Below are 18,588 nucleotides of genomic sequence, written 5' to 3'. Positions count from 1 at the left end.
CCAAAGAGATCTCTGAACTCATCCTCACTCAAACTGCCAAGAACCGTTGGGACTGGGAGCAATCCCAAGAGAAAGCCAAGCACTTCCAGGTAGAGGACTCCAGGCCCATGCAACTGAAATGAGCAGGGCTAATGCCTTTATTAATGTTCAGCTCTTTATTAAAAAGATCAGCTGGGCAGGGGGCTCGACGCAGAACTCGCCCCCGCGGTCGTAGCTTTCCCAGGCAGCCAAAAGGAAGGAGGCGTGCAGAGTCTGTCACTGGAGTCCTGAGCAGCAGCTGTCCTTTCTTCTTTCCTTGTGGCACAACGGTGGCCCAAGGACGAGGAGGCGTGGCGTGCAGAGTCTGTTGCTGAAGTCCAGAACAACAGCCGTCCCCGCTCCTTCCATGGTGGCAGCACCAGGGCTCTCTGTCTCTATCTCCCTGCTTCTCAGAGCCTAATATAGTCTGTTCTTTCTTAGGTGATGGAGACGGTTAAAAGTCAATCAGGGGATGTGTTTCCCTCTTCCTCAGCTAGGGCATTTGTCTAGACTCCTCTATTGTGTTCAGTTTTTTATTTATATTCCTTTTTATCTCCTAAAAATACTCCCGTAATCCTAAGGGGTTTTTATTTGCATGTTAGTCCCAGAATGGCAGCGTGGAGGGGTGGAAGGCCAGTTATCTCCAGGTAGTTTAGAGAAAACAAACAGAGCAATTAGCTAATTAGCATTTCAATATCGGTACTTAGCTAGAGTTAGTAGGTTTTTTTTAGTGTTGCCATGGGAACTAGGAAGGCCCTGCCCGCGTCTCTGGGGAACACGTGGAAACTGTTCATTACAAATCCCTCCTCTATTTCTTTGATCGGGCTTAAGCCCGCATCAACTTACAGTCTTTGGCTTTTGAGGCCTAACTTCTTTTGGCTTTTTTATGCTTTTACTCATGTCTGATGGTAATTCTCGTGTCCTTTAGAAACCAAGTAAGACTTAATAATATTCTAATTAAATTTTTTTCAGTTAACTCCTTTGGCTAAAGGACACTTAGTCTTATTAAACAATTACCAAGTACTTAAGCCTTGACTACGGTACTTTAACTCAGAAACAGTTATTAACACCTTACTGTATATCAGCCTCTAGCAAGTCTTCTTTAAAGTTAATTTTAAGTCCTCTGGTTTCTTAATTACTGTCCATGCACAAGAGGAGGCGGGTGACACTGTTGTGTCTGGTCTGGCGTCTGGGGATGGCACTGGTCCTTTAACTCTGGTGACACAGGTCCAGCCTTTTTCTTGGGTCCGTACCACAGTGTGTGTGGTGAGTAGTACCTGGAAAGGTCCTTCGAATTTGGGGGTTAATGATGTCACAATGGTCTCTTTGATTCTGGAGGGTAACATTGGAGCCTCGGTTCCATGAGGTTCCATGATGTCACAATGGCCTCCTTGGTTATGGACGGTAACAATGGAGGCTTGGTTCCACGAGCTTCCATGATGTCACAATGGTGTCCGCGGTTCTGGACGGTAACACTGGAGCCTTGGTTCCACGAGGTTCCATGATGTCACATTGTTCTCCTTGGTTCTGGACGGTAACAATGGAGCCTTGGTCCCATGAGGTTCCATGATGTCACAGTGGTCTCCTAGATTTTGGAAAGTATCAATGGAGTCTTGATTCCACGAGGTTCCATGATGTCACAATGGTGTCCGTGGTTATGGACTGGAACAATGGAGCCTTGGTTCCACGAGGTTCCATGATGTCACAATGGTCTCCTTGGTTCAGGACGGTAACAATGGAGCCTTGGTTCCACGAGGTTCCATGATGTCATAATGGTCTCCTAGATTTTGGACGGTAGCAATGGAGCCTTGGATACACAAGGCTCCATGATGTCACAATGGTCTCCGCGATTATGGATTGGAACTATAGAGCCTTGGTTCCACAAGGTTCCATGATGTCACAATGGTTTCCGTGGTTCTGGACGGTAACAACGGAGCCTTGGTTCCATAAGGTTCCATGATATCACAATGGTCTCTTTGATTCTGGAGGTAACACTGGAGCCTCGGTTCCATGAGGTGCCATGATGTCACAATGGTCTCTGCGGTTATGGACGGTAACAATGGAGGCTTGGTTCCACGAGGTTCCATGATGTTACCGTGGTCTCTATGATTACGGACAGAAAGAATGGAGCCTTGGTTCCGCGAGGTTCCATGATGTCACAATGGTGTCCTAGATTTTGGACGGTAGCAATGGAGCCTTGATTCCATGAGGTTCCATGATGTCACAATGGTGTCCGCGGTTCTGGATGGTAACACTGGAGCCTTGGTTCCACGAGGTTCCATGATGTCACAATGGTCTCTTTGGTTCTGGACGGTAACAATGGAGCCTTGGTCCCATGAGGTCCCATGATGTCACAGTGGTCTCCGCGGTTATGGACTGGAACAATGGAGCCTTGGTTCCACAAGGTTCCATGATGTCACAATGGTCTCCTTGGATCCGGATGGTAACAATGGAGCTATGGTTTCACGAGGTTCCATGGTGTCACAATTGTTTCCTCGGGTCGGGAGAGTAACAATGGAGCCTTGGTTCCATGAGGTTCCATGAAGTCACACAGGACTTCTTCGTTCTGGAGGGTAAAATGCCGCGCTGGTTCCACGCGGTTCCATGATGTCACAATGGTCTCTTTGGTTCTGGAGGGTAAAATGGAGCCTCGGTTCCATGAGGTTCCATGATGTCACAATGGTCTCCTTAGTTATGGACGGTAACAATGGAGCCTTGGTTCCACGAGCTTCCATGAGGTCAGAATGGCCTCTTTGGTTCTGGACGGTAACAATGGAGAATTGGTTACATGAGGTTCCATGATGTCACAATGGTCTCCTAGATTTTGAACGGTAACAATGGAGCCTTGGTTCCGCGATGTTCCATGATGTCACAATGGTCTCTTTGTTTTTGGAGGGTAACTGTGGAGGCTTGGTTCCACGAGGTTCCATGATGTCACAATTGTTTCCTCAGTCCTGGAGAGTGACAATGGAGCCTTGGTTCCACGAGGTTCCGTGATGTCAGAATGGTCTCTTTTGATCTGGACTGTAACAATGGAGCCTTCGTTCCACGAGGTTCCATGATGTCACAATGGTCTCCTTGGTTCTGTCGGGTAACAATGCAGGGCTGGTTCCACAAAGTTCCATGATGTCACAATGGTCTCCTTGGATCTGGTTGGTAACAATGGAGCCTTGGTTCCACGAGGTTCCATGATGTCACAATGCTCTCCTCGGTTCTGGACGGTAACAATAGAGCCTTGGTTCCACGAGGTTCCATGATGTCACAATGGTCTGTCTAGTTCTGGACGGTAACAATGGAGGCTTGGTTCCACGAGGTTCCATGATGTCGCAAAGGTCTCTATGATTCCGGAGGGAAAGAATGGAGCCTTGGTTCCACGAGGTTCCATGATGTCACAATGGCCACCTTGATTTTGTACAGTAGCAATGGAGCCTTGGTTCCACGACGTTCCATGATGTCACAGTGGTCTCCGCGGTTATGGACTGGAACAATGGAGCCGTGGTTCCACGAGGTTCCATGATGTCACAATGGTCTCCTTGGTTATGGAGGGTAACAATGGAGCCTTGGTTCCATGAGGTTCCATGATGTCACAATGGTCTCCTTGGTTATGGACTGGAACAATGGAGACTTAGTTCCACGAGGTTCCATTATGTCACAATGGTTTCCATGGTTCTGGACGGTAACAATGGAGCCTTGGTTCCACGTGGTTCCATGATGTCACAATGGTCTCTTTGGTTCTGGACCATAATAATGGAGTCTTGGTTCCATGAGGTTCCATCATGTCACAATGCTCTCCAAGATTCCGGACAGAAAGAATGGAGCCTTGGTTCCACGAGGTTCCATGATGTCACAATAGTCTCCTAGATTTTGGACGGTAGCAATGCAGACTTCGTTCCATGAGCTTCCATGATGTCACAATGGTCTCCTTGGTTATGGAGGGTAACAATGGAGGCTTGGTTCCATGAGGTTCCTTGATGTCACAATGGTCTCCATGATTCCAGATGGAAAGAATGGAGCCTTGGTTCCACGAGGTTCCATGATGTCACAAGAGACTCCTTCGTTTAGAGGGTAACAATGCAGCCCGGGTTCCATGAGGTTCCATGATGTCTCAATGGTCTCTTTGGTTGTGGAGGGTAACAATGGAGCATTGGTTCCATGAGGTTCCATGATGTTACAATGGTCTCCTTGGTTCTGGACGGTAACAATGGAGCCTTGGATACCCGAGCTTCCTTGATGTCACAATGGTTTCTTCGGTTATGGACGGTAACAATGGAGGATTGGTTCCATGAGGTTCCAGGATGTTCCAATGGTCTCCTTTGTTCCTGATGGTAACAATGGAGCCTTGGTTCCATGAGGTTCCATGATGTCACAATTGTTTCCTCGTTTCTGGAGAGTAACAATGGAGCCTTGCTTCCACGAGGTTCCATGATGTCACAATGGCCTCCTGGGTTCTGGACGGTAGGAATGGAGCCTCGGTTCCATGAGGTTCCATGGTGTCACAATGTTCTCCTTGGATCTGGATGGTGACAATGGAGCCTTGGTTCCACGAGGTTCCGTGATGTCACAATGGTCTCCTTTGATCTGGACTGTAAAGAATGGAGCCTTGGTTCCATGAGCTTCCATGATATCACAATTGTTTCCTCGTTTCTGGAGAGTAACAATGCAGCCTCGGTTCCACGAGGTTCCATGATGTCACAATGGCCTCCACGGTTCTGGATGGAAACAATGGAGCCTTGGTTCCACGAGGTTCCGTGATGTCACAATGGTCTCCTTTGGTCTGGACTGTAAGCAATGGAGCCTTGGTTCCGCGAGGTTCCATGATGTCACACGGGACTCCTTTGTTCTGGAGGGTAACAATGCAGCACTGGATCCACGAGGTTCCATGATGTCACAATGGTCTCCTTGGATCCGGGTGGTAACAACGGAGCCTTGGTTCCATGAGGTTCCATGATGTCACAATGCTCTCCTCAGCTCTGGACCGGTAAAAAGGGAGCCTTGGTTCCACGACATCCTGTGATGTCACAATGGCCTCCTCGGTTCTGGACGGTGGGAATGGAGCCTTGGTTCCATGAGGTTCCATGATGTCACAGTGGTCTCCTCGGTTCTGGATGGTAACAATGGAGCCTTGGTTCCATGCGGTTCCGTGATGTCACAAGGCTCTCCTTTGGACAGTAAACAATGGAGTCTTGGTTCCACGAGGTTCCATGATGTCACAATGGTCTCCTTGGATCCAGATGGTAACAATGGAGCCTTGGTTCCACGAGGTTCCATGATGTCACAATGGTCTCCTTGGTTATGGATGGTAACAATGGAGCCTTAGTTCCACAAGGTTCCATGATGTCACAATGGTCTCTTTTTGTTCTCGAGGGTAAAATGGAGGCTCAGTTCCATGAGGTTCCATGATGTCACAATCGTCTCCTTGGTTATGGAGGGTAACAATGGCGCCTTGGTTCCATGAGGTTCCATGATGTCACAATGGTCTCCATGATTCCAGACGGAATGAATGGAGCCTTGGTTCCACGATGTTCCATGGTGTCACAATGATCTCTTTGGTTCTGGACAGTAAAAATGGAGCCTTGGTTCCATGAGGTTCCATGATGTCACAATGTTCTCCATGGTTCCGGACGGAACTAATGAAGCCTTGGTTCCACGACGTTCCATGATGTCACACGGGACTCCTTCGTTTTTGGAGGGTAACAATGGAGCCATGGTTCCACGAGGTTCCATGATGTCACAATTGTTTCCTTGGTTGTGGAGAGTAACAATGGAGGCTTGGTTCGACGAGGTTCCGCGATGTCACAATGGCCTCCTCTATTCTGGACGGTAGGAATGGAGTCTTGGTTCCACGAGGTTCCATGATGTCACAATGGCCTCCTCAGTTCTGGCTGGTAACAATGGAGCCTTGGTTCCACGAGGTTCCATGATGTCACACGGGACTCCTTCGTTCTGGAGGGAAACAAGGCAGCGCTGGTTCCACGAGGTTCCATGGTGTCACAATGGTCTCCTTGGATCTGGACGGTAACAATGGAGCCGTAGTTCCACGAGTTTCCATGATGTCTCAATGGTCTCTGTGATTCTGGACAGAAAGAATGGAGCCTTGGTTCCACGCGGTTCCATGATGTCACAATGGTCTCTTTGGTTCTGGACGGTAAAAATGGAGCCTTGGTTCCACGAGGTTCCAGGATGTCACATTGGCCTCCTCAGGCAGGGATGGTAACAATGCAGCCTTGGTTCCCCGAGGTCCCGTGATGTCACAATGGCCTCCTCGGTTCTGGATGGTAACAATGGAGCCTTGATTCCACGAGGTTCTGTGATGTCACAATGGTCTCCTTTGATCTGGACTGTAAACAAAGGAGGCTTGGTTCCACGAGGTTCCATGATGTCACAATGGTCTCCTAGATTTTGGAGAGTATCAATGGAGCCTTGATTCCACGAGGTTCCATGATGTCACAATGGTCTCTTAGATTTTGGACAGTAGCAATGCAGCCTTGGTTCCATGAGGTTCCATGATGTCACAATGGTATCCGCGGTTATGGACTGGAACAATGCAGCGTTGGTTCCACAAACTTCCATGATGTCCCAATTGTCTCCTTGGCTCTGGACGGTAACAATGGAAACTTGGTTCCACAAGGTTCCATGATGTCACAATGGTCTCTTTGGTTGTGGAGGTTAACAATGGAGCCTTGTTTCCACGAGGTTCAATGGTGTCACTATGTTCTCCTTGGCTCCGGACGGTAATAATGGAGCCTTGGTTCCACGAGGTTCCATGATGTCACTATCTTCTCGTTGGATCTGAACTGTAAACAATGGAGCCTTGGTTCCACGTGGTTCCATGATGTCACAATGGTCGCTTTGGTAGTGGAGGGTAAAGATGAAGCCTTGGTTCCACGAGTTTCCATGATGTCACAATGCTCTCCTCAGTTCTGGACGGTAACAATGGAGTCTTGGTTCCATGAGGTTCCATGATGTCACAATGGTCTCCCCGGTTCTGGACGGTAACAATGGAGCCTTGGTTCCGCGAGGTTCCATGATGTCACAATGCTCTCCTAGATTTTGGACGGTAACAATGGAGCCTTGGTTCCACAAGGTTCCAAGATGTCACAATGGTCTCCTAGGTTATGGACGGTAATAATGGAGCCTTGGTTCCACGAGCTTCCATGATGTCATAATGGTCTCTTTGTTTCTGGACAGTAGGAAGGGAGGCTTTGTTCCACGAGGTTCCATGATGTAAAAAATTGTCTCTCTGATTCTGGACGGTAAGAATGGAGCCTTGATTTCACGAGGTTCCATGATGTCACAATGGTGTCCTAGATTTTGGACGGTAGCAATGGAGCCTTGATTCCACGAAGATCCATGATGTCACAATGGTGTCCGCAGTTATGGACTGGAACAATGGAGCCTTGGTTCCATGAGGTTCCATGATGTCACAATGGTCTCCTTGGTTCTGGACGGTAACAATGGAACCTTGGTTCCACGAGGTTCCATGGTGTCACTATGTTCTCCTTGGTTCTGGACGGTAATAATGGAGCCTTGTTTCCACTGGGTTCCGTGATGTCAGAGTGGTCTCCGCGGTTATGGACTGGAACAATGGAGCCTTGGTTCCACAAGGTTCAATGATATCTCAGTGGTCTTCTCGGTTTCTGGACGGTAACAATGGAGGTTTGGTTCCACGAGGTTCCATGATATTACAATGGTCTCCTAGGTTATGGACCGTAACACTGGAGGCTTGGTTCCATGAGGTTCCATGATGTCCCAATTGTCTCCTTGGCTCTGGACGGTAACAATGGAAACTTGGTTCCACAAGGTTCCATGATGTCACAATGGTCTCCGCGGTTCTGGACGGTAACAATGGAGCCTTGTTTCCACAAGGTTCAATGGTGTCACTATGTTCTCCTTGGCTCCGGACGGTAATAATGGAGCTTTGGTTCCATGAGGTTCCATGATGTCACAATGGTCTCCATGCTTCCGGACGGAAAGAATGGAGCCTTGGTTCCACGAGGTTCCATGATGTCACATCGGTCTCCTAGATTTTGGACGGTAGCAATGCAGCCTTGGTTCCGTGTGGTTCCATGATGTCACAATGACCTCCTTGGTTCTGGACGGTACGAATGGAGCCTTGGCTCCACGAGGTTTCATGATGTCACAATGGTCTCTGCGGTTATGGACCGTAATAATGGAGTCTTGGTTCCACGATGTTCCATGATGTCACAATGGTCTCCCCGGTTCTGGACAGTAACAATGGAGTCCTGGTTCCACAAGGTTCCATGATGTCACAATGGTCTCTTAGATTTTGGACAGTAGCAATGCAGCCTTGGTTCCATGAGGTTCCATGATGTCACAATGATTTCTGCGGTTATGGACTGGAACAATGCAGCGTTGGTTCCACAAACTTCCATGATGTCCCAATTGTCTCCTTGGCTCTGGACGGTAACAATGGAAACTTGGTTCCACAAGGTTCCATGATGTCACAATGGTCTCCGCGGTTATGGACTGGAACAATGGAGCCTTGGTTCCACAAGGTTCAATGATATCTCAGTGGTCTTCTCGGTTTCTAGACGGTAACAATGGAGGTTTGGTTCCACGAGGTTCCATGGTATTACAATGGTCTCCTAGGTTATGGACAGTAACACTGGAGGCTTGGTTCCATGAGGTTCCATGATGTCACAATGGTCTCCATGATTGCAGATGAAAAGAATGGAGCCTTGGTTCCACGAGGTTCCATGATGTCACATCGGTCTCCTAGATTTTGGACGGTAGCAATGCAGCCTTGGTTCCGTGTGGTTCCATGATGTCACAATGACCTCCTTGGTTCTGGACGGTACGAATGGAGCCTTGGTTCCACGAGGTTTCATGATGTCACAATGGTCTCTGCGGTTATGGACCGTAATAATGGAGTCTTGGTTCCACGATGTTCCATGATGTCACAATGGTCTCCCCGGTTCTGGACAGTAACAATGGAGTCCTGGTTCCACAAGGTTCCATGATGTCACAATGGTCTCTTAGATTTCGGACAGTAGCAATGCAGCCTTGGTTCCATGAGGTTCCATGATGTCACAATGGTATCCGCGGTTATGGACTGGAAAAATGCAGCGTTGGTTCCGCAAGGTTCCATGATGTCCCAATTGTCTCCTTGGCTCTGGACGGTAACAATGGAACCTTGGTTCCACAAGGTTCCATGATGTCACAATCGTCTCCGCGGTTCTGGACGGTAACAATGGAGCCTTGTTTCCACGAGGTTCAATGGTGTCACTATGTTCTCCTTGGCTCCGGACGGTAATAATGGAGCCTTGGTTCCACGAGGTTCCATGATGTCATAATGGTCTCCGCGGTTCTGGTCGGTAACAATGGAGCCTTGGTTCCACGAGGTTCCATGATGTCACAATGATCTCCTTGGTTATGGACGGTAACAATGGAGCCTTGGTTCCATGCGGTTTCATGATGTCACAATGTTCTTCTTGGGTCTTGCTGTGGTTTGATATGGTAGTGAATTTTTTGTTCAGTAAGTTGGGTCAAACTATTTAGTGGTAAGGTTTGCATATTGTTACTTGCAGTGACTACTGAAAGTATGGACACGCTTTTGGGAACACAGAGGGTTAGAATTAAGAACTTCTAGGGGAACTCTCTCTTTCCTTCTGGTTAGAGAGTGCAGACTCTCTCTGGTTTAGCTATAGGCTGGGTGGGGGAGGGGAAGCTATGTGGCTTTGTGTAAGCTGAGGGGACTGAAGGTTTGGAACTGAGCTGGCTTTTGCGGACAGAAGGGTGGAGAGAAACGGAGATGCTTTTGTCTTTCCCTTCTAGAGGGAAAGAGACAGAGATCTTGACGGCACCTGGAAAGAGGAGAAGGAGAAAGAGGGGGGATGATGCTCAGCGTGGGAATGGAGAATGCTGGACAGAGATTTCAGCTGTCTAGGGAGTCAGAACTTTTAACCCTTTCCTGGGAAATGAGGGCTTTGTAAAATATTACCCCTCCTCGGTTTGTAGTAGAAGAGAGACAGTCTAGGCCTTGAGATGTTAGAAAAAGAAATTTTGAGGTGGGAGGAGATGATGGAGGTAGCTTTTAGCTAGACTTTTCTTGTTAGCCGTAGACTAAACCAAATTTTCCTGCAATAGAGACTGCATTTTAGGGGGATGCAGTGGTGACCCAAGGAGACCTGCTTCAGCAACCACCAGCACAAGAATAGCAAGAACAGAAGAAAGCTAAAGAGAGAATGGTGATGGCCTGTGTCTTCAGGAAGAAGACGATCTCTGTTCCTGGATCCTTGGCCCCAGGGGAAACTTGGGGGGACTGTGGTCCCAAGATGAGAAGCTGAACGTTGTCTCTTTTGCTCCATAGCAAAGCATCCTTAAAGGAGCCCTATGGGCAGTCGGTCTGAAACAAAAACTTTAAGAAATTTAGAGATTTTAGAGGAGCTAAGATTTTAGTTAGAGACAAGTTTTACTAGAGTTAATTAAAATAAAAAGATTCTGTAAGTGGGCCTTGATGAAGTTAAGAGTTAGTAGTTAACTAAGAATTGATTGCTTGTCAACACAATGTTTAGTGAGCTGGGTTTATAATGAAGAATATAGAAACTGACAAATAGCTTTTAGGAACGTAAGACAATTGTGGGCCTCCTCTGTTCTGAAACCAATTGAAGACAAGGAATGGGAGTTCTACCAAGGTTCATTTACCATATTTGCATTGAAAAGGTAGAAAGGTCAGAATGAGGAAGACTTCATTGACTTCCTCATTTTGGGACCCCTCCCCATGAAAGGGACCACCAACCCATTTCAAGGAACAAACTACGCATGCTTAATAGCTTTTGAAATGATTAGCATAGGAAGCGAGGAATGGGATGTACCAAAATGATGAATATGTCTTTGTATTTTAAATATTCAATTCTTGTGTGGATAAAAGGACTCTGTAATCATTGGAAAGGTGCAGTGTGTATTTGGGAGCTATCCCGCACGCTGTCCGGCGTCGCAATAAACATACACTTTCTAACTTTAAAACTGTTAGAGAGTTTTTGTCCGTGTCAGTTGGATATTGGTGCTAGATCAATATCCATATTTCTTTAATCAATCATTTTGGTGAGCCAGCCAGGAGAGCTGCTTTCTATGGCCGTGGGGCCAGTGGGCTCCGGGACCCCTCTGGGCGCCCACCCAGGAATTTCTGGGAAGGGGGATCCTGTGATCTCACTGACTACCCGGGGAAAGACCAGAACCTGCTGGAACTACGGACAAAAGGTATGTGTATTTTTGGGGAAAGGTACCTTATTATATGAACAGTTAATAGGACACGAGAGACGTCTCGTATCAGTAGTCTGGTAACCCGTGTCCAGTAGTGGGGACCCAGAGTTTGGTGGTCCGTGTCTCATAGAGGAGACAACGGCACCAGGGATTGTTGGTCTGTGTCTCGTAGTGGAGACGACAGCTGTGGTGTTGTGAATTTGGATTGAAGCAGGAGTAACTGGTTTCAGCTTGGAATTTAAAGGTGCACCTTAGTAATCAATAATTTAAGTGGTTAGTCCAAATTTTTTGGGACGCAAAGGGTCCCGCTGTGGGTTTCAGACAATTTTGGTTGTGACCCCGAGCACTGTGTGTGTGTGTGTTGCAATTGGATCCGTGTTTGTTTGGTGGGTTTGTGATTTTGTGTATTTATGTTGTGGAAAACTATTTGTGTATTGTATTTGTTGTGGTTTGCAAGAGTTTGTGTTGCGAGCATTATAATTTGTGTGATTTGTTGTATGTTATATTAACCTTTGTAAGCGTTTTTAATGAGTTTTGTGAGTCTAAAGTTGTTAAAGGTTTGTGAAATCCCTGCATGCTTTGCAGAGCGATATTGACTTTGTTTGGGAGAGAAGACTGGTTTAAAGTATTTGTATTGAATTTAGATTGTGTGTTAGAGGGGAATTAAGCTGTGTGTGAGCTTAGACAGCATGCATTTTAGGCTGTGAGATTTTATTTGATATGTTGTAGGGTGAGAAAGACTTTGTCAGTTAAATTTGTTTGTTTTAGTTAGAGAGCGGAGTGAAAAGCCCAAACTATTCCTGATACAGTCATTTGTTTCCTGAGTAACCAGAGGAGAGTTCAGGCTCTGTAACCTCAGGATACATTTTTCAACTAACCCCCTGGAAAATTTAAGTTTGGCAAGTGTTTATTGGTAACTTACCCCCTTTTGTGGAGAGATTTGTGCTGTGCTCCGGTTGGAGTTTGTGTGATTTTTAGCAAGATCCTGTTAAAACTTTTGTTGAATGTGTTTGGGGTCATGAAAAAGCCCCTGCCTGTTTTCTTTTTGATTTAATGGGTGATTGATAACCTGCAACTTGGAGTGTTTAACTACATTGTGTGTTACATTGTGTGCTTTTTTATTTAATGAAAGAGAATTTTTTTCCCATTTTTCCTTTTTGTATAAGTTTTTTTTTTTTTCCTCAACAGCTGCTGCTCTGAACCCTGTTTTAGAAGGGCTGCTAACTTTTTTTTTTTTTTGAGAAGAAAATTAATTAACAAGATGCTTTACCCCTTTTGTTTGCTAGCTTAGCTATATGACCAGGACCAGGAGGCACAGGAACCGAGAGCCTGGTTCAGAGGTATTCCCTTGCCCAAAGAAAGATTGCTGCTGTAATCCGTGGATTGTGTTTCGGTGTGCAGTCTGTCAGGACTCGTGGGTCCGAAAAGGGTATAGGTGGCTAATACCTAAGACTGGAATTTGTGCTCTCTGTTATACAAAGGAGCAAGAGGCTACACAGAAAGTTATACGAATTTTGTTGGCAACTGGTCAAGAGGTCCCTGGTAGCAGTAAATATTTGAGTTGTTAGAAAACGGGGTTTCAGGTTCCTTGAAGAAACCGGTGGAAATTCTTAGAGTTGAGTGTGGCCAGTATATTTTTGTACCAGAGGGATACCAGGTGAAGCTTAAGAACTGGGATAAGATCAAAAGGCATTTTGAAAAGGAAAATCCTAAACATGGGGGCAAATGAGAGCAAAGAGATTCCCAGAGGAAGCCCTTTAGGGTGTATCTTAACACACTGGAAAGAGCTAGTGGGCTATGGTGGTAGTGAAACTAAAAGGGAACTTGTCAAATTTTCTACGCAGTGGTGGCCACTCTATAGACTCGATAGGGGAGTGAAATGGCCAGCAAATGGTACGCTAGACTATGAGACTCTATTACAGTTGATGCTTTTCCTTAGGCGTGAACAGAAGTGGCAAGAGGTGACTTATGCTGATATGTTTTTCAGTTTGCGAAATCACCCTGAGTGGCAAAGGGATTGTGGAATTGGGCCACCATCTGATCCACTGGTACTGGCTCTTGAAAAAGATAATAAAGCTAACAGGGAAAAGCTCAAACGGTGTTGTAGCACATGTTCAATAAATCAAAGCTGCTCGCACCCAAGTAAAGCGTATCCAATAGAGATCTTAGAACAAGAGACAGTAGAGACACTTTTACCAACCCCTAGAAACCAGGGGAGAGGGAGGGTGGAGGAGAGCGCAGAAGAGACCGTAGGAAAACAAGTAAAATCAGAACCCTCACCAACCTCAGCCTCCCCTAACTCACCTTCTGGTTCATCTGCCCGGGGAAAAACAATAATTGAAGAAAGGGTTTCCCCACCAACTCCTAAATCAAGGGAGTCCTCGAGGCTTTATCCACTGTTGTGGATGTTGGTGAACTTAATGGGAAGAATGATGATGTCTAATTTTATTTCAGAAGGCTGAATGATTTTTTTATTATAATTATGTTATAGTACATTAATATGTTACATAAAAGAGGATATTAAATACTACATGCTACTTTCTCTAATTATCATATTTAACTAACTTACAACTTGTGATCTTGTTCTCTAGAGCTTAGACACAGGTGGATCTGATTGGCCATCAGGCCCAAAAAATCCACCATGGTTTAACTAAGCGCTCACTCTGGGTAAACAATTTTCTAAACACATTCTACAAGAGAAAAACAAGGAGCAGAAATATAAATTGTTTTCTCTTTTATTTTTCTCTGTATACTTTAATAAAAAATCTTAAGAGAGAGAGAAATGTACTTACCACAATCCACCGTTGCCTAGTAGTGATAGTGAATGGGATGAATCTGGACCAAGCCCCGAGCCTTCCCCACAAGGTCCAATAGCGTCAAGGACCAGAAGGCAAACCAGAATGAACCTACCCCCACAAACAACTAAAAAGCAACCTAAAAGAGTCATACAAGCACCCTTAAGGCAAGCTATGACCTCTGATGGGGAACCAAGGATAATTAAGGTCCCGTTTTTCTCAATGGATTTGGAAGCTTGGGAAAAGACTGCTAAAGGTTATCGGAATGACCCGATAGGGGTTGCCAAAAGGTTTCAGTTTATGGTTAAGCAGCATTTACCTGATTGGGCAAATATACAGTTACTACTTGATGCCTTAACAGAAACAGAGAAGCAGTTGATTTTGAAGGCAGCCAAGGAGTTAGCTGAAGATGCTTGTGTGCCAGCACAAGAGGATATTAAAGATGTATTTCCTCTCCAGGACCCGATGTGGGATCCCAATGAACCGGAAGAATTAGCACAGCTTAAAAGATATCAAGACTTTATAGTGAAAGGACTAGAACGAGCAATTCCTAAGACCATAAACTGGTCAGCCTTATATGCTGTGAAACAAGGTCCCTCTCAAAAACCTTCTGAATTTTTAGGTCACCTGCGGGACGCGATGCGGAGGTATACCACCCTGGACCCTGGATCGGATGAAGGAATACAACAACTAATACATTTATTTTTAGGACAATCCACAGGAGATATTAGGCGGAAACTTCAGAAGATCCGGGGCCCAAACAGCCGAGACTTGGAGACTATTGGATGAAGCCTGGAGAGTCCTTAGTAATTGGGAGGAAGGATATAAACAAGGGATGAAGAAATTAGTAGCAGTAGTAAGGGAGGAAAGAAAGGAGAAGCGTGAGCAAGACCCGCCAAGACAAGGACCACCCCAACTGGGAAAAGATCAATGTGCATTTTTCAAGAAATTTGGACACTGGAAAAACCAGTGCCCGGAACGAAGAAGGGGTGATGAACAGAGAAAAAGCGATTGGGGGGGAGAAAGGGTGGCTGCTCATGCAAAGGAGGACTGAGGATCGGAGGGCCCTACCCTAGGGAACCCTCTGGTTCTAGTCAAACTGGGGAATAAAGAAAAAGAAGTAGAATTTTTAGTGGACACAGGGGCAACATTTTCAGTGTTGAATAAGGCCCTAATACCTCTAACAAATGATGATGTTATGGTGAAGGGGGCTTCTGAAGGGGGCTTATGGTCAATCTGAAAGAGCTTATTTTTGCAAACCATTAAAGTAGAAATTGGGAAAGCAATGGGGAATTCACCGATTTTTTATATATGCCTAACGCTCCATCTGCACTTTTGGGCAGAGATCTGCTGGAGCAGCTAGATGCAAAAATAATACTTAAAAATTGAGAGATTAGCTTGGAGGTAAAAGACCAACAATACGTGGAGTTGTTAAGCCTAATGTTAATAACCAAGGAGATTGAAACTGTAAGTAAAGAAGAGAAAAACTTCAAGAAAATAATGGATCAAGTATTCCCTGGGGTATGGGCTTCTAATATACCAGGGAGAGCAAAGAATGCATTACCTATACAAATCAAGCTCAAGGAAGGGGAATGACCAGTGAGGGTTAAACAATACCCCCTGAAGAAAGAAGACAGAGAAGGGATTAGCCCAATTATAGAAAACTTTTTGCAAATAGGACTGTTAAAAGAGTGTCAATCTGATTTTAATACTCCTATTTTGCCAGTAAAGAAGCCTGATGGGTCATACAGGTTAGTACAAGACTAAAGGGGCTGTTAACAGAATAACTGAAGACTTGTATCCAGTAGTTGCTAACCCTTATACCTTGTTAACTCATTTAACACCTGAACTAATCTGGTTTACCATTTTAGATTTGAAGGATGCTTTCTTTTGCCTCCCTCTCCATGAAGCCAGCCAGAAAATTTTTGCATTTGAATGGGAAAACCCCAAAACTGGACAGAAGAATCAGCTCACATGGTGTGTACTACCACAGGGATACAAGAACTCCCCCACTATATTTGGGGAACAGCTTGCCAGGGACTTAAGAGTCTTGGGAACCTCCACCAGGAGAAGGGCAGTTGCTCCAGTACGTGGACGACCTCCTGATAGCCACCCAGACCCAGGAAACATGCGTGGACTGGACGGTAAGCCTCCTAAACTTTTTGGGCCTGCAGGGGTATCAAGTATCCCAGAAGAAAGCCCAGATGGTGAGGCAAACAGTCATTTACCTGGGTTACGAAGTGAGTGCTGGACAAAGGACCTTGGGCCAGGATCGCAAAGAGGCAATATGCCAGACCCCGAGACCTCAGACAGTGAAAGAACTGAGAACCTTTCTAGGCATGACGGGGTGGTGCAGGCTATGGATTTATAACTATGGGTTACTTGTTAAGCCTTTATATGCCCTGATCACGGAAGGGAGCAGCGATCTCCAGTGGACAAGAGAAGCAACCCAAGCCTTCGATCAACTAAAGAAGGCCCTCATGTCAGCTCCAGCTTTAGGACTTCCAGACGTGAGTGAACCATTTTTCTTGTTTCCCCATGAAAAGCAAGGGATTGCCTTAGGAATATTAGCACAGAACTTGGGCCTGTATCGGAGAGCAGTGGCTTATCTCTCCAAACAGCTGGATACGGCAGCTAAAGGATGGCCAGGGTGTCTCAGAGCTGTTGCAGCACTGGCAGTGAACATCCAGGAAGCGTGCAAATTCACCCTGGGCCAGAAGATGACTGTGCTAGTGTCCCACACAGTTGTCCCTTGAGGCAAAAGGGGGACATTGGCTCTCTCCACAGAGGTTTCTGAAGTACCAAGCTGTACTAGTAGAACAAGATGATGTTGAAATTGTGGTAACTAACATTATGAATCCAGTTTCCTTTCTCAGCAGGAGTATGGGAGAACCAGTGATCCATGACTGTCTGGAAAACATTGAAGCCACCTACTCCAGCCACCCGGATCTGAAGGACACCCCACTCGAAGGTGCTGAGGCTTGGTTTACTGATGGAAGCAGCTATGTCATCAGTGGAAAAAGGCACGCTGGATATGCGGTTACCACAAGCAGAGAGGTAATAGAGTCTGGACCCTTATCAGCAAACACCTCTGCACAGCAGGCTGAAATAATTGCCTTAACTCGAGCCTTAGAGCTGGCGAAAGGAAAGGAGATTAATATCTACACGGACTCAAGGTATGCATTCGGGGTGGTTCATGCACATGGAGAGAAGGCTATTGGAGAGAGAGAAGGCTATTGAATTCGCAAGGAAAGAATATTAAACGTGCACAAGAAATATTGAGACTACTAGATGCAGTACAACTACCTGAGAAAGTAGCCATCATGCACATTAAGGCACACCAAAAAGTGAGCTCTGAATTGGAAGAAGGGAATATGCTGGCGGACAGAGAGGCAAAAGCCGCAGCCAAAGGTGAGGTATTTGAGGAGACAGTGGAAGCAACATTGATCCCAGATGGAAAAATTTCTATTGAAGGTAAGCCACTGTACAATAAAAAGGATAAGAAACTTATTAAGGCAGAAAAAGCAAATTATAATCAAGAAGGATGGGCTGTAACAGAGGAAGGGAGACTTATAGTGCCTTCCTATTTGTTGGGGTCATTAGTGCAGAAAGAACATGAAAAGACACATTGGGGAACAGATGCCCTGTATAACCATCTGAAAGGAAAAATTATAGCTAGGAAACTACAGGGTACAGTAATACAAGTAACTCGTCAGTGTAGCCTTTGCCTCCAAACTAATCCCAAAAACATTACAAAGCCTAAAGTTGGACAAATTGGGAAAGGTTGTGGACCTGGGCAGCAGTGGCAAATCGATTTCACAGAATTACCCAGAAAGGGGGGATATCGTTACCTCCTGGTATTGACTGATACCTTTTCAGGTCGGCCAGAAGCTTTTCCTACTAGGACAGCTAAAGCACGAGAGGTAACCAAAGCATTGTAGCAAGAAATAATACCGAGGTTTGGAGTTCCAGCCACCATATCCTCAGATAGAGGGCCACATTTTATTTCCAAAATTGTGCAACAGATTAGCCACCACCTGGGGATAGACTGGGAGCTACATACCCCATATCATCCTCAATCGAGTGGCCAAGTAGAAAAGATGAATCATTTGATTAAACAACAAATTGTGAGACTGGGACAAGAGGCAAACCTACCTTGGCCCCAGGCTCTCCCATTAGCATTATTGCGAATCCGGACAAAACCAAGGACAAAAGAAAAACTGAGCCCCTTTGAAATATTATATGGAAGGCCATATGCAGTTCAGGAAGGAACCACACCGACACAAGTAGGGGAGGAAACCCTACATAAGTATATGGTAGCCCTGAATAAACAACTGAGGGAAGTTCAAAAATATGTGGCTGGAGCACAAAACAGAGAATTAGATGGACCAGTACACGATGTACAACCTGGGGATTATGTATATGCTAAGTCTTTTGCAGAAAAAACCTTGGAACCGCAGTGGGAAGGACCATGCCAGGTGCTCCTCACCACCTTTACTGCAATCAATATCAAAGAACAGAAGGCCTGGATCCATCACTCCCGAGTGAAGAA

The sequence above is a fragment of the Vidua chalybeata genome, chromosome 8 (genome assembly GCF_026979565.1).
Source record: "Vidua chalybeata isolate OUT-0048 chromosome 8, bVidCha1 merged haplotype, whole genome shotgun sequence".
Lineage (NCBI taxonomy): Eukaryota > Metazoa > Chordata > Aves > Passeriformes > Viduidae > Vidua > Vidua chalybeata.
Note: the sequence above shows the minus strand (reverse complement) of the source record.